A 16389-nucleotide genomic window follows, 5' to 3' on the forward strand; every position below is an offset into this window, starting at 1 on the left:
TATCCACCGATCCACTTCCCTCCCACCAAGTCCCCCCGTTAATCTGGTATTATGAGCAGATCAGGATTTTATCCTTTGGAAGGAAACTTTTAAAAAGGCAATTCATGGCATCACCCTGACTGTATTTGCAACATTGACCAGAGCAGTGAGAGAGGTCAGTGTGTCATTTTCACCACCGTCCAGACCTACTTGACACGGTGTAGAAAGGAACAGCAGATGCGGGTTTAAACCAAGAGATATACCACAAAATGCTGGAGTAATTCAGTGGGTCAGGCAGCATCTCTGGAGAAAAGCAACTGGTGACTCTTTGTGTCAAGGCCCTTCTACAGACCAGTCTTCAGGGTCTTCAGAAATACTGCCTGACCTGCTGAGTTATTCCAACATATTGTGACTATCTGCTTGAGGTAGGTTTTAAGTATATTTTTTTCAGGTTTCCTCCTGGGTTTTCCTTGTCACAGCATTGAATTGTGACCCTGGGTGGCACGGTGGTGCAGCTGGTTGAGCAGCTGCTTCACAGCACCAGAGATCCGAGTTCAATTCTACCCTTGAACGCTGATTGTATAGGGTTTGCACATTCTCCCTGCGACCATGTGGATTTCCTCCTGGCGCTCCAGTGTCCTCCAGCATTCCAAAGACATTCAGGTTTGTAGAATAATTGACCAGTGTGAATCGCCCCGAGTGTGTAGAGAGTGAATGCAAAAATGGAATAACATAAAACGAGTGTGAATAGGTGATTGATCAGCGGCATGGACTTGATGGACCGTAAGGCCATCTTTCAATCCAATCCCACCCCCTTCCCAACAACCCACCAATGCTGTTGCAGGCAAAACCCGGACCATCTTCTTGACATGGTTACTTGTTAACCCTGGCTTTGACCTCTTGCCATAATTTCCTCTCTACCCAGTCTTTAGCCAGACTTGCTGAGGTGCATGCTGCATCCTTCAGCCAAACTTTCAAATAAACCAATGATAGACGCAAAGTGCTGGAGTAACTCAGCGGGTCTGGAGAAAATTAACGTGACAATTTAGCTCTGGACCCTTCTTCAGATCAGTCTGCATCTGCAGTTCCTTTTTATTACTCCCAATGCACCAACTTGCGAATGTCCTTGCTATCGGGATGCCCTAACCCCCCCCACCCCCCACCCACTTGTATTGACTGCAATTGCACTACGAATGAGCCCCAATCCTTTTCCCCCCACATTCCACATTAATGTCAGAACCGCAATCCCACCTTCACACATCAGATGTGCAAGCAAGGATTACGTGCATGTCATTCAAATCAGAATGCAAACATTACCAGAATCAATTGGGATGGAATCCACTAGTTATGACTTAATTTTCATTTGAGCACAGGAACTAATTTTATTATTTATTCCTATTTGAACCTGCAGTTTTTGTGCAACAGTTTACCGTGCTATTTGCTGATAATGAACACAGCTGGAGCCCAGAAATCAGTAGTTCCAGAAAGGTGCTCAATTAGTCATCTCAGAAACTTGTAAATAGGAATCTGCGGAGTGAAAAATAATCATCATGAAAAATATAACCTTCTTCCTGCTGTGCTCAGAATGAACTGTAAAAAGCACCTGTCTAGCCAGCATGCACCAGCAGCTTACTCTCTCCTCCAGGGATCAATAAAATGTTTTATGTCAAGGTAGGCATTGTTCCTTTGAAGTTCATGTGCCCTGTTCTCAGGATGCATGTGTGGCTGTGTGTGGTGTGCTTCTCTGTATTTTTGTTCTGTTTCCTATATTTTATACGACTTAAACATTTGGAATGTATGACTACTACAATTTTAATGGTACTTTAATAGTGTTGCTGCAATGCATTTTTTGTTCTGCAAATGCATATGCACAGTATAACTCGAGGCAAGTGGCTTCATAACTAGGATAGTCATGCTCTGTTTAATCATTGCATCAGTGTAAGATGGAGCTTCTGACAGAGGTTTGAGTTAAAAGCTAATGGGACATATACCTTCTGTCATGCAGTCAATTACCTTACCAATTTAATTTTGCTCATTCAAGCCGCATACGTTTATTCACTCCTCTCCCATCTCCCTTTACCTCTACCTTTACCTCTCCCTTTCTCTTTCCCCTCCCTCTTCCCCTCTCTCCCCCCCCCCCCCCCCCTCTCCCTCCCCCTCCCTCCTCTCCCCCGTTTCTCTCTCTCTCCATCTCCCCCCCTCTCTGTGTCCTGCCATAGCAGAACATATAACATTGTGCTTCCTACTCAGATGATGATGGTAGTCCCAAGCATTAGAATAAGTATGATGTTAACACATGATAATAATAATAATAATAATAATAATAACAACGACGTTATTTGTATAGGACTTTTCATACAATTGAATGCAACCCAAAGTGCTTTCCACAAAAATACAAGTCTAAAAAATATACAAATTTAAAACAGTGAGGACATAGACAGTTAATAGCACAGATTAATATGGAAATAAAAAATAAAAAATTGAGAGTGTAAAAGGACACAAAGCAAAAACACTGAGGTCAAATACAGAGTCTGATATACTGAATGAGCACACAAGCTGCTGAAGGCTGTGCTGAGATAAATACAAGAGAATAAAGGTAATTTTTACAATGTCATCAGAAGACAATTAAATGCTTGATTGCATATATAAGTTTATAGCTGCCATTTAAAAATGTCAACTGTGGGTGTCTCTCATAGCCCTGGGTCGGGTATTCCACAGCTTGGGGCGTAATTGAAAAAGGCTGCTTCACAAATGTTCTTATTGCCGTGGCATTGAGAGGCTACAGGCCGGCATCAGAAGACCTGAGCGCTCAAGTAGGGGCATAGAGAAGGAGGGACTGTAAAATATGCTGCTCCTAAGCCATTTAGGGATTTACAGACAAGAAGGAGGAATTTATAGTCTATCCTGGATCTCACAGCCAATGAAGGTAGTATAACACTGGAGTATTATGCTTCCTTTACTTGGTATTTGTTCAAAGCCGGGCTGCTGTATTTTGAATGAGCTGTAACTTGGTGGATTTTGAAGGCAGACTGGTAAATAAGGCATTACATAAATCAAGTCCCCTTGATACGAAAGCATGTATGTTTTCTACAGTCACGTTGAGTTAAGAAAGGCCTTATTTATGTGAGATTAAATTTAAGATAATTGTCAATTTTTACCCCCAGGCTTATGACTTCTTGTTTGACATAGACAGTCAATCTTCCCAGTTAGTAACATCTCTCTCTTGGGTAGTTCCAGACATGATCAGAGGAGTTGGGGCTGGATGGCCACAGAAGTCAGGGTACGAATCAACAATATGAATCTCAGAACGGTGGGCTTCTATATTGTCTGATTTTATGTGTGACAGAAAACCAGTGGAGGTTGGAGAGGATCTAAGGTAGGCAAAGACAGTGAATGTGATTTCTAAAAAGACGGAAGGGCAGAAAAATCTGGCAAAATCCACATAAATGTGAACAAGTGTGTTAATGTTAGAAATGGGGCGGAGTACATGTTGAGGAAAGACACAAAAATGCTGGAGTAACTGAGCGGGTCAGGCAGCTGGAAAATATGGATAGGTGACAATTTGGGTTGAGGCCCTTCTTCAGACTGAAGTGTTTCATTGGGAAACCAGTATCTGCATCCCTTGCAGCTTCTACAGGTTCAGGAAGGTGAGGTCAGCTGGCATTGTACAGATTGCCCCACAGTGAACTCTGCAGTGCCCTCCATGATGTTTGGGACAAAGACCCATCATTTATTTATTTGCCTCTGTACTCCACAATTTGAGATTTATACTAGAAAAAATCATGTGGTTAAAGTGCACATTGTCAGATTGTAATAAAGGCCATTTTTATGCATTTTGGTTTCACCATGTAGAAACTTACAGCAGTGTTTATACATAGTCTCCCCATTTCAGGGCACCATAATGTTGGGGACACAGCAATATCATGTAAAAGAAAGTAGTCTTGTTTAGTATTTTGTTGCATACCCTTTGCATGTAATGACTGGTTGACGTCTGTGATTCATGGACATAACCAGTTGCTGGGTGTCTTCTCTGGTGATGATCTTGTTGATTGCGGATCTAATACTCTCTCCCTAGTCTGGTTCAGTAAAACTACGGAGTTGAACACTGGAGACCAAACCCTTTATTTGTATACAGCACCGCGGGGCCAGCCTCGGATCTTTTATACCCCTATACAGTGGCGGACAAATTAACGGCACAATAGTACAGAGGGGACGGGCAACCCCTAAATAACAATCGTTGCACCTATTCAGTACACAGAATACAAAGTAAATACACATTAGGTGAGTAACCCCTCTTAGACCAATCCCAAATACTGGCGGGAAGGAACTGAAACAAAGTAGAAACATAGAGCTTCCCCAACTAATCACAGACATGCATTAAGCATCATTGTACTGAACCATTAACAGAAACCACTTTAGGAACCCAGACTTGGTGGCGACAGGTGGGTCACAAGGGCGGAAGCTTCCCGGGGCTTCTTCAGAGGTCCAGACTTACTGCAGCCAACTCGGTCACATGGGTCTCTAGCACCTTGCAATGTATTGTCACCATCAATGAAGCCCAGTTTCTCACAGATACCTACCATTTCCAAAGTATCCAAACCCCTGCATATTAACACTCTGCCAGGCCTGTATTGCAGTCATTTTTAGCTGCTGTGTGTTTTGGGGGCTAGTACCCTTCAGTTATCTCTTCAGCATATAAAAGGCATGCTCAATTGGGTTCAGATCGAGTGATTGACTTGGCCACTCAAGAAGACCATTTTTTTAGCTTTGAAAAACTCCTTTGTTGCTTTAGCAGTATGTTTGGGATTATTGTCTTGCTGTAGAATGAACTGCCGGCCAATAAGTTTTGAGGCATCTGTTTGAACATGAGCAGATATGATGTGTCTGTACACTTCAGAATTCATTATGCTACTACCATCAGCAGTTGTATCATCAATAAAGATAAGTGAGCCAGTACCTTCAGCAGCCATACATGCCCAGGTCATAACACCCCCATCACCATGTTTCACAGATGAGGTGGTATGCTTTTGATCTAGGTGCTGAGAGCCTCTCTTATACAGGGTCATTGACCAAATCCACACCTTTGTGCTCTATTTTTGTTTCACTCCGCAATAAGGAGGCAATTGAACACCTGAGCAATTAAAAACGTCTGTGAAGCCATGTGTCCCAAACATTAGAGAACGTGCCCTGAAATTGACAAATCCACACTTGACCCCTGAAGAGTGTTTCTGATCTGTTGGATAGATGTTTGGGGATTTTTCTTTATTAAAGAGAGAATTCTTCTGTCATCAGCTGTGAAGGTCTTCCTTGGCCTGCCAGTCCATTTGCGATTAGTAAGATCACCAGTGCTCTCTTTCTTGTTAATGATGTTCCAAACAGTTGATTTTGGTAAGCCTGTGGTTTGGCTGATGTCTCTAACAGTTTTATTCTTGTTTCTCAGTCCAATAATGGCTCCAAAATTTGACTTTCATTGGCACAACTTTGGTCCTCATTTTGATAAACAGCAATAAAAGTTTCCAAAGGTGATGGAAAGACTGGAGGAAAGACTAGGTGCTGAGAGCTCTCTTATACCTGCAATAAGGAGGCAATTGAACAGACCTGAGCAATTAAAAACGTCTGTGAAGCCATGTGTCCCAAACATTAGAGAACGTGCCCTGAAATGACGGGGACTATGTATAAATACAGCTGTAATTTCTACATGGTGAAACCAAAATGTATAAAATTGACCTTTATCAAAATCTGACAATGTGCACTTTAACCACATGTGATTTTTTTCCTATTTCGAATCTCAAATTATGGAATACAGAGGCAAATAAATCAAATGATGGGTCTTTGTCCCAAACATTATGGAGGGCACTGTAATTAAAATGGCAGGCAAGGATATTCACTTGACATGGGACACCACAATCAACAACATTTTCTGGTGGTAGACACAAACTGCTAGAGTAACTTAGCAGGACAGGCATCATCTCTGGAGAGAAGGAATAGATGATGTTTCAGGTTGAGACCCTTCTTGACCCGAAACGTCACCTATTCCTTCTCTCCAGGGATGCTGCTTCTCCCATTGAGTTACTCCAGCATTTGGTATCTATCTTTGGTTTAAACCAGCAGCAGCAGTTCCTTCCTACAGTTTCTGGTGGATTTGGCTTTATTTTGCTCACATTAAATTATTTTGCAGACCTGCAGTTCCTGGATCTACATGGAAGAAAACAAACAAATTAATTCACCAGCAGCGCCATCTAGTGGCATCACTTCATATGGAATTAAGCAGCAGATCAAATAATTCTGCCTGAATAAAAAATTGCAGATGCAGGAAATCCAAAACAGAGAATGTTGGAAGCACTCAGCAGGTCAAGCAGCAATAGCGGGGAAAGAAAGTGAGCCAATGTTTCAGGTCAATAACCCTTCATCAGAATTAGAAACATGAGAAAACAAGTGTGTTGTAAGTTGCAGAAAGGGGAGGGAGTGAAGATGCACAGTGGAAAATGTCAGACCAATGTTTTATGGATAACAATTACCTTTAAAAGATGCCATTAAAGAAAAATGAAACAAATTGAAACAAGAAGTCTGGGGGGAGAGGGATGAAAAGGGCTGAAATCATCCAATATGAACTCTTGGTGGTTGAAACGCACCTGGTTTGTAGATGAAGTGCTCTTTTCAAGCTCACATTGAGCATTGTCGGACCAATGTGGGAGAATAAAGATAGAGTGTGGGATGGGTAGTATCATAATAACCTGCCCTTTGAATGGCCTGATATGTCTGGCAGGATCTGACCCTCACTGCCTGACAAATTCATGAAGCTGTGTAACTTTTTCTAAATGTGTCTGACATTAAGGTTGTTTTAAATAATTAAAGTAAACACTATTAACTATGTTAATTCATGAATTAAAACATCTCAACCATCATGGTCTGCCAAAAGATATAAATGTATAACCTTCATTCTCTGTTTATTCTAAAAGAAGGATACCTATACTATAGTGATCCTCTTACCACAAAGCTTTTAGCAGAAGAGCTGAATGATTTTTCCTTTTGGTTGTCTATCTATCATTTATATACCTGCCTGTCAAGTTTTATTGTAACTTTTATCTATTGTAAACAGTAAAACCATAATCCTGATGTCCTCCAATAGCACACTCTCATCTCAACAGAAACAGCACTTACTCACTCCACCAGGGAAGGAAACCAATATAAGAGTTATTGCATGAAGGGTCTTTGACTTGAAATGTTACACCTGTGTTTGATTGCACATATGTTCCTAAGTTGAAGGAGCAGAATTAGGCTATACGGCCGATTAGGCCATTCGGCCCATTAAAACATACATTGACTTGGCATCCACAGCCTTCAGATGCAACCTGCCCTGCTGAGTTTGGTTCTATTTCAGATTTCCTGCAGCTGCAATTAAAAACAATTATAATTATTAGGTTTGTCCTGGTGTTTGTTTCACATAACTCCATGAATCTGGTCCAACAAGGAATGATTACCTGTTTTGAAGCTGTCAGCAAAAACTGATTTTGAAATTGAATTATAACTTCGACATGTAACTAAGATGATTCCTGGACTTGCTGTCTGATTGTATGCCACCAACAAGAAGCCTTGTTCAATGTAAATTACTGATGCAAGTCATCTCTACACCCTTGGCCATTACCACACCAACATCTGTCCTTGGCCTTCTTCATTGCCACGTTGAGGCCAAACACAAATTACATGAAGAACACCTGATATTCCAGTTGGTAAGCCTATAACCCAATATAGGATCAATATAATTTAATCAAATATTAATTTAATATAATTTAATTATTATAATTTCAGGTGTCGTACCCCCTTAATTATTCTTTCCCTCTGCCACCCAGTCTCTCTCTCCCTTTGTTTATCTTTTCTATCTGCCCTCTTTCTTTGACCTAGATCTGGTAGCCTTCTCCCACTGATTCTATTTGTCCATTACTTGTACACCTATTCACGTGGGCCCCCCTCCTTTGACCCATACTTACCTCGACCCATCATCCCTTCTTTATCGAGGTCTACATCATCTTCCAGCCTCAGTATTCACTTTCTTCCTGCCGTACGCAATCCCCACTCAACCTGGCTCCATCTGCGCATCATCATCCACCTCACCTTGCTCCATCTATTATTCCCTGTCTCACCCTCTCCCAATTCCTTATATTGGCTGTCTTCTCTCTCTGCTCTCAATCCTGGTGCAGGGTGTTGAACTGATACATCAACCAATCCTTTACCTCATGCTGCTCGATCCCCTGAGTTCCTCCAGCAGTTTGTTTTTTTTTGCTCCAGATTCCAGCCTCACCAGCCTAGTCTAAGACATGGTTAGTGAATCATGTACAGAAAACCCTTGTTATATCAGCAGACCATGGGAACGGGGAGGGGGAGAGTGGTGCTCGTTATTGCCAATTGTCCACTATAACCAAGTAAAGATTTTTCCTCCATTTAAATCACTGCCCGGGCACCAGGTCAGAATCCTGGGAGCCTCGTCACTCCGTTACCACACGGAGCGCAGGGGCCCAAGAAGGCCATTCAGCATGATCTTGTCCAACACAGCTGGGGGACGGTGATACAGTAACTGTTGCCCCTGCTACTGATTCCTACATTCAGAGATTTAGAGCAAATTTGGAAGTCTGGGGCATTGGGGTGGTGGTGTGACTGGGTAAGGAAACCCTGTCCCGCTCTCAGTGAGATTTCCATGACTAACTGCCTGCCCGGAGTTGAGGGTGAAAGGACATCAACCTTAAACTTTAAACATTCTCCTTCTAAAGACATTAATCAGCTGAGTGAACAATGCTCTTTTTAACAGCAAAAAACGTATTTTTGTTACAGCAAGCTAAAAATACTAAAGGTTGTTTGTTACATTGCTTAATAGATTTAAGTGTATATTGAAGCAATTCCTTGTCAATTTAAAAGATTTGTCAATTCCTTCAGTATAACTAGCAACCTGTGTTCTTATGGAGACAGTCTACTATAACCAAAATCCATCATAAAGAGGTCTGTAATAATGAGGGTTTATTGTATAAGACTGGTAGCATCAACTTCCAGGGCATGTTTATTCATATGGTAGTAACACATCAAGTTTAAAAGCTCAACAATCTCCAAATCACTTTACATTTAAATGCAATTTTCCCTTGCTGTTTTTGTATTATTGTTGCAGAGCTGTTCAGTGATAACATTTCACATGCATTCCACGACCCCCCCCCCCCCACCTTGACATTTTCTGTTTAAAAATGCAATAATCAAATGCCCATACGTCTGTATAATTGTGAACCCATTGGTCAATCATTTATACGCATATACATGCAAAACAGGATTTATTATTAAAATGCTAATGTATTTATCAGCAATATATGAGTGGGATTAATGAGGAGAGCTGTTCCTTTCATCTGTCTTTATGTTCTGATAATCTCACCGCTAAAAAATGACAAAGGCATTTGTCAGGTAAAACTGAACAATTATGCCAAAGGGTCTGAAAATCATATTCAAAGCATTGAATATCACCCAACTGTTATTTAATATTCTTATTTAATATCTCAAAAACACCATTTAATTTCTATCTTCTGTTGAATAATAGATGCCTCTTATAGTTGGATTGTAGGTATTTTAACTGTTCATCCAGGGCTGATTGGCTCATAAATGTAAAGTATTTCTCTGCAGTGAGAATAGCCATGGAAAAAAAATGTGGTTGGATAATGAGTGAGGAGTTGGAACAAGACAGTTTGAATTTAGCACATTTTTATCACCCTGGAGACTCTATTCTTTTGGAAGCACTAGTCAGTATTTAATAAATTAGAGGGTCATTTCCAAGACCATTGCTCCATTATTTCTATATATCTGTATAATGTGTATTAATAGTTGGATTAGAGTGTACGACAAGGATGTAACAAACTTTAAAAAAAGGGCATGGATGTCATAAATTGTGAAAACAAATTGCAAAGCAGATGTTATACTAGACAGCTAACATTTATTTCTTATATTAGATGGTGGCTCAGATATTGCTGGGTCAGCAACTGAGAGCATTAATCTCCTGGTTCTCTGGCTCTGCTGGGATGATACTAACTGGCATATATCATGTTATGAGCTCCTTGCCTTTGATGTGTTGCGGGTGTAAAGTGTTTAGACATTCTACTATCACTTATGAACTTTCAATGAGATATTGTTGTTCAAGTCATAGCAAAGCCAAGCACCACTCCTCCAGAGTGATGATAATACTCCCCCCCCCCCCCCCCCTCCCCTTTGACCTGTGGAAGGCATAAAAACCCAATGGCCTGCATCCAAAACAGGGGGGGGGGGCAGCACAATATCAGCACTGGGAAGGCAGCTGACGGTTTCAAGAACGTGGAGAGGAGGCCAAAGAAAACTTCCTCTCCCTATCTGACTAAATCTATCTGCTACTGAGCTGTGCAACCACCTTCCACATCTGACTGGCAACTTAGTCCATTGTCAGTCTGGCAGCCGCACAAGAAACCTAAGGAGAATTCATTCAAGAATGTTGGAGCGAAGAGAATTGCTGAAGATGGGACCAATGTGTTCAAGGCCAAGGCCGACTACGCGAGTACTGTGTAAATGGTGATAAGATAGCGAGTACAGAGCTAAGGTGAATTAATAATACTTTTGGAATTGGTCCGTCATTGGGTTGCATAATCAGCACTTTAGTTTGATATCATGAAGTACAACATGTTTGCAAGGCATGGTTAGCATGTAGAGTGGGGGTTTATCTGGCGTATAATCAATTGTTAGTGAGTCATTGAATAAACCACATCAGTTCAATTTAATTATCTTGTATCCTGCATATACTCCAGAGTTGAGCACCAAGCTGGTACATTGCAAATACCTCTCCGAATTAGGGAATTTTCCTTTTGATTGGTACAATAGAAAGAGAAGGAAAAGAAAACAGGAAACTATAGACAATAAATACAATAAACTCTCTTGAACTTTTTCTTGAGCTGTTTAACAAAAATCTGGTGGGAAGATATTGAACATTGTAATTAAAGGAAAGGAGACGGTGTACATGGAAAACTGAATTAATTAAAAAGATTTGAAGTGAATTTAAGAGGATGGGTCACATCCAATGAACCCAATTGAAAATGTGAAGAATAGGACAACCGGGGAATTTGTGTGGATATAGATTATGTGAATTCCCAAAAGGCCTCCATAATAGCCCAAGGGAGAGATGGGCTGCTAAAATTAAAGCTAATGGATTTGAAGATGAACCCACAGCCTTACTGACAGTTTAGTTAAGAAGCAGCAGTCAGACACTAGGGATAATGGATGTGATCAGCTCGGAAGGTAGTAACAAGACATACCACAAGAAACTGAGCTGGAACCTCAAATAATCATTATTTAATTGAATGGAGAGGCTTGTATTTATTGTCAATAAACAGTGGAAGATAGCAGTGAAGGTAGAATATTGGAAGATAAATCATTAACCTACAAACAGCAGCGGGTGGCAAGCACAGTGGAAGAGTAAATTACAGGACTGACTGCTACAAGATTAGGAACAACGTACTCCATGTATATCTATACGAAGACTGCAGGCTTGAGACATCAAGCTCAAACCAGAACATTAAAGCTGAAACCAAAATACATCTGGAGATTAAAAAAAGGTCACAAAGTGTTGGAGTAACTCAACAGGTCAAGCAGCATCTCTGGAGAATGGCATCTCCATAGATGCTACATGGCTCACTGAGTTACTCTGGCACTTTGTGTCTTTTTTTGTAAACCAGCATCTCCAGTTCCTTGTTTCTACAATATATCTGGAGATAACATGGCTAGATCTGGGGTGCTTTCCATAGTAATGAAGATAGCTCCACTGTATCCTCCACAGATGTCTCGAACCAAGAGCTTTATTTGAGCACCCAGATAGCTATCTAATGAGACATGGCCACGACCCCCCTCCCCCCAGGAGAAAGGGCATCTTTACATTAGCTGTTCATTCTTCATTCAGGTCTATTGATGTTCAAAGGTATTGATCACACTTCCACCCATATAGCTGATTGGCTCAGTGATGGAAAATTAGTATACATATATAGTAATGAAGATGCTGTGTCTTATCTCCAAAAGTGTACAAAATGCCATGTTCTGTACAGTCAGGGAGATTGTGTGGTCTGCACTCAGTATGATGAATGAGGCTCTCCCACTGCAGGTGTAATGATTGATTGAATAAATACAATTCTAATTGAGAGTGATTATTTCCTCTTCAACAGCCGTTGTGTAGCTGCAAAAATAAATTGTTATATTTGTGCAGTTTTGTTTTCCTTTTGATCCCTGCATTGAAACTTATGTGTGGCCATCCACTGTTATATGATCTGATAAAAAATATACCTGAAATATTGCATATTCATCATATGAAGGCCTTGGAAGATGTAAAACACAGATTCTTCAGAAAGTTACCAGAGCACCAATAATAAACTAAACTAAAGGATGAAATTGTGAAGGAAGATGGCAAAACTACACCTATATTCAAGGTCAAGGTTTCAAGGTCAGTCGAACCATCCGCAGTCGAGGGCGGTCGAAGTTCCCGCAGCCGGCGATCGAACCCCCCGCGTCGGGGCAGTCGAAGCTCCTGCGGCTTGGAGTCCACAAAATCGGTCTCTGACCAGAAAGCATGAGCTCTACGATGTGAAAGTCCGCAGGCTCCCGTGGTAGAGCTCAGTGGTCATTGGGGATACAATGGTTTATGAGGAGATGTAAATTAGGATTTTGGATGGATTGGATATGGTAGATAAGCGTTCACAAATGATGCCCTAGTCTGGCCAAAAGTCATAATATGGTGTTGGAGAGGTGGTTGCGGGTGGCCCAACAGCAGCCAAGTGAATGAGTGGATCGGGCAGAGCCTGCGGCAGCTGCACAGAACAGTGACAGAAGGAGCAAAAAGCATCGCACTGGGCCGGGCAAACCCCTACTTCGTCAATCTAGATCCATCAAGGGTCTGGGCCTTAAGTGAGAACATAAGAAATTGCATTTCTCCTTGGACCAAAGTCAGAGTTTTCAGAGACTTGGAAGTTGCAAGATAGTGTCAGAGTGTGGTGACAATCTGCATGAAGAGACCAGGTTTTGGTCGTGGTTAGCATTAATTGACTGGATAATACTCAGAACAACCTTTCCACTTGATCTCTGCACCAATAATAAACTTAAACTAAACTAAACTAAAATTGAATTTTAGCAGTGTAGTTCAAAAGCACATTATTTATTTATGATTCTATATCCCATTAAATTGGCTATAAATACGTTGCATAGGTAAGTATGAATTTTGAGATACAAGAAAGAAAATCACTTATGGAATGTCCCCTTGTGCACAATAAATATAAAACCAGTTTCTTGATGTCTGTCTATTCAGGGATTATTGTGTATCTTCCCTGGGTTTTACATAATACTTCAGATGATCTGCTGATGATATTGAAACTCAGAATGGCAGGGATATCTGGTACAAATGGTGGCTGATGTCAGCCTCGGCAGCAACACCAAATGTAGCAGAGATCAAAAATTGAGAATACCTGCTTGGACAAACTGTCATGCCAAGATAGACAAAGCACTCAGCAGGTCAGGCAGCATCTCTGGAGAAAATGAATACATGACATTTCGAGTCGAGACCCTTTTTCAGACTCTGAGTCAGGGGAGAAGGAACTGAGAGATATGAAAAGGTACATAGAACAAATTAATGAAAGATATGCAAAAAGCCATCAAGGAAAGTTGGAGCCCACAATGGTCCATGGTTGACTCTGGGAAAAGTGATAATTAGTAATACAGACAATGAAACTCAGCAGGACAACAGTGAAACTAGTATGATGACTAGGGTGGGGGAGGGACACAGAGAGAGGGGATGCAAGGATATCTCCATTGAGGACCAGCAGGCTATCAACTTTCTTCTCCCTCTGAAAGACCAGTTAGAAGAAGCACAGGAATAGATGGCAACTCTCCTGGTATAACAGGAAGTAACATTGGATAAAAATAAACATGATAAAAACTGGCAAAGAAATAAACAGATTATGCTTGCTACGATTATGCCTGCTACTAGATATGAATGTGATCAGTCCGGTCTTGAAAGGATCAGGCTCTAATACGATTTTTAACTATAATCCCCTTCAAAGCATAAAGCTATTGCTCTGGTAGATCAAGTTTGGCAATCAGACCTAAAATGCTGATGATGTTTGGATGTCAAAGATATGTCACCACAGCAGCCATGGTGTACTGCTCCTTGCTGTTTTTATGTGTTTGTTCGTTGGTGTCGTCTGTGAAAACCCCAAAAAGATTACTTTCACGAGAGAGGTACTCATAAACATCGGACATACGGAACCTCCAAACATCGTTCCGGATATCTCTCACTCGCTGGATTATTTGGACATACTCGTCGACGGGGCTGTGGCTGCGTTCAAGGTCTTGAGACAGAAGAGGACCCGTGGGAAGCGTTCTGGACCATTCACCCGACTCCGGCGACGAGGATCACGCACACCACTCCCGAGCATATTCCTGGCAAACATACGTTCTCTCAAGAACAAAGTGGATGAACTGCAACTCCTGCATCGGACAAACACGGACTTCTCTCGAGCTGTTGCCCTGTGTTTCATCGAGACCTGAGTGTCAACCCCGGACAGTGCGCTGCAACTAGCTGGCTTCCAACTTCACAGACCGGATCGCGGGGAAATCAAGAGGCGGTGGAATTTGCTTCTATACCAACCAGGACTGGTGCAGCGACATCACGGTACTGTCAAATTTCTGCTCTCCAAATCTAGAATCCCTCTTTATAAACTGGAAACCCTTCTACTCTCCGAGGGAATTTAACTCCTTTATTCTCGCTGGAGTTTACGTTCCATTCCAAGCCTGCGTACGTGAGGTGCAAATGCAATTCGCTGACCAGGTAATGAGGGTAGAGAGTGACTCCATGGTCATTGTTTTGGGGAACTTTAACAAAGCTAACCTCAGCCGTGACCTTCCAAAATTCGGACTTCATGTTACCTGCCCCACCAGAGGGGAGAGAACACTCGATCACTGTTATACGGCAATCAAGAACGCATATCGCCCTGTTCCCCGGGCGGGTCTGGGTCTCTGATCATTACATAGTTCACCTTATTCCAACCTACAGGCAGAAGCTAAAAGCTGCTAAGCCTGTTGTCAGAACAACGGAAATATGGACAAGTGAGGGCATTGAAAACCTACAATCCTGCTTTGACTGCACGGATTGGAATGTGTTCAGGGAAGCAACCACAAGCCTCGATGAGTATACTGACACTGTATCATCATATGTCAGCTTTTGCGAGGACAGTTGCATTCCAACTAAGACCCGGACATGGTTCAACAACAACAAGCCCTGGTTCACTGCAGAACTCAGACAGCTCCGACGGTCTAAAGAGGAGGATTACGGGAGCGGAGATCCGGCCCTCTACAGGCAGGCCAAGTACAAGCTGAGAAAGGGAATCAGAGCTGCCAAGGAAAGTTGAGGAGCAAGTTCTCAGCTAGTGACTCTTCTTCAGTTTGGAAGAGCTTGCAAGAAATTACCAGCTACAAGAGGAAAGCCCCCCACTCTTTGGACAACCATCAGCGGACCAACTACCTGAATGAGTTTTACTGCAGGTTTGAAAGTCAGAAACGTAACCTTGGTACCCCCTCCCCAACCAACACAGCCAGACCCCAGTCTACAAAGAATGGACCCTGCACCCTCTCCTTCCCATTCACTACTTCAGATTCAGATTCAGATTCTACTTAAGGCAAGATTCTTCACACCTACTTAAGGTAAGGCTCCAGTATGAAAAGACTGGACCATTTCCCACCCCAACCAACACTTCACACCCACCCACAGCCTGACCTCAGTTTACAAAGACTGGGCCTTTCTACACCCCCCCCTCCCCACCCTCTGTGCTGCTCAACATAACATCCAATATCAACGATAACAATGAGGAGGTGGAGAGGCTTTTCAGAGGATAGAATAGCCAGAAATCTCCAGGACCTGACAATATTTTCCCCTCTACTCTTAAGCTCTGTGCCAAACAGCTGGCACCGGTCTAAACAGACATTTTTAACAAGTCCCTGTAAACATGCACTGTCCCTGCCTGCTTCAAAGTCTCCACTATTGTCCCTGTACCCAAAAAGGCAAGGATTACTTGTCTTAATGACTAAAGGACTGTCGCACTGAACTCTGTAGTCATGAAGACACTCGAAAGGCTTGTGCTGGCCAAGCTGAAAAATATCCTGTTGGACCCTCTGCAGTTTGCATATCGGGCCAATAGATCGGTGGATGATGCAGTCACCCTGGGCCTGCACTTCATCCTACAGCACCTAGACCGCCAGGGGACCTATGCGAGGATCCTGTTTGTTGATTTTAGCTCGGCATTCAACACCATTGTGCCAGAGTTACTACATTCCAGTTTTCCGAGTTGACTGTGCCTGAACCCCTCTGTCAGTGGATCACCAACTTCC

This window comes from Leucoraja erinacea, chromosome 2 (assembly GCF_028641065.1).
Source record: "Leucoraja erinacea ecotype New England chromosome 2, Leri_hhj_1, whole genome shotgun sequence".
Classification (NCBI taxonomy): domain Eukaryota; kingdom Metazoa; phylum Chordata; class Chondrichthyes; order Rajiformes; family Rajidae; genus Leucoraja; species Leucoraja erinaceus.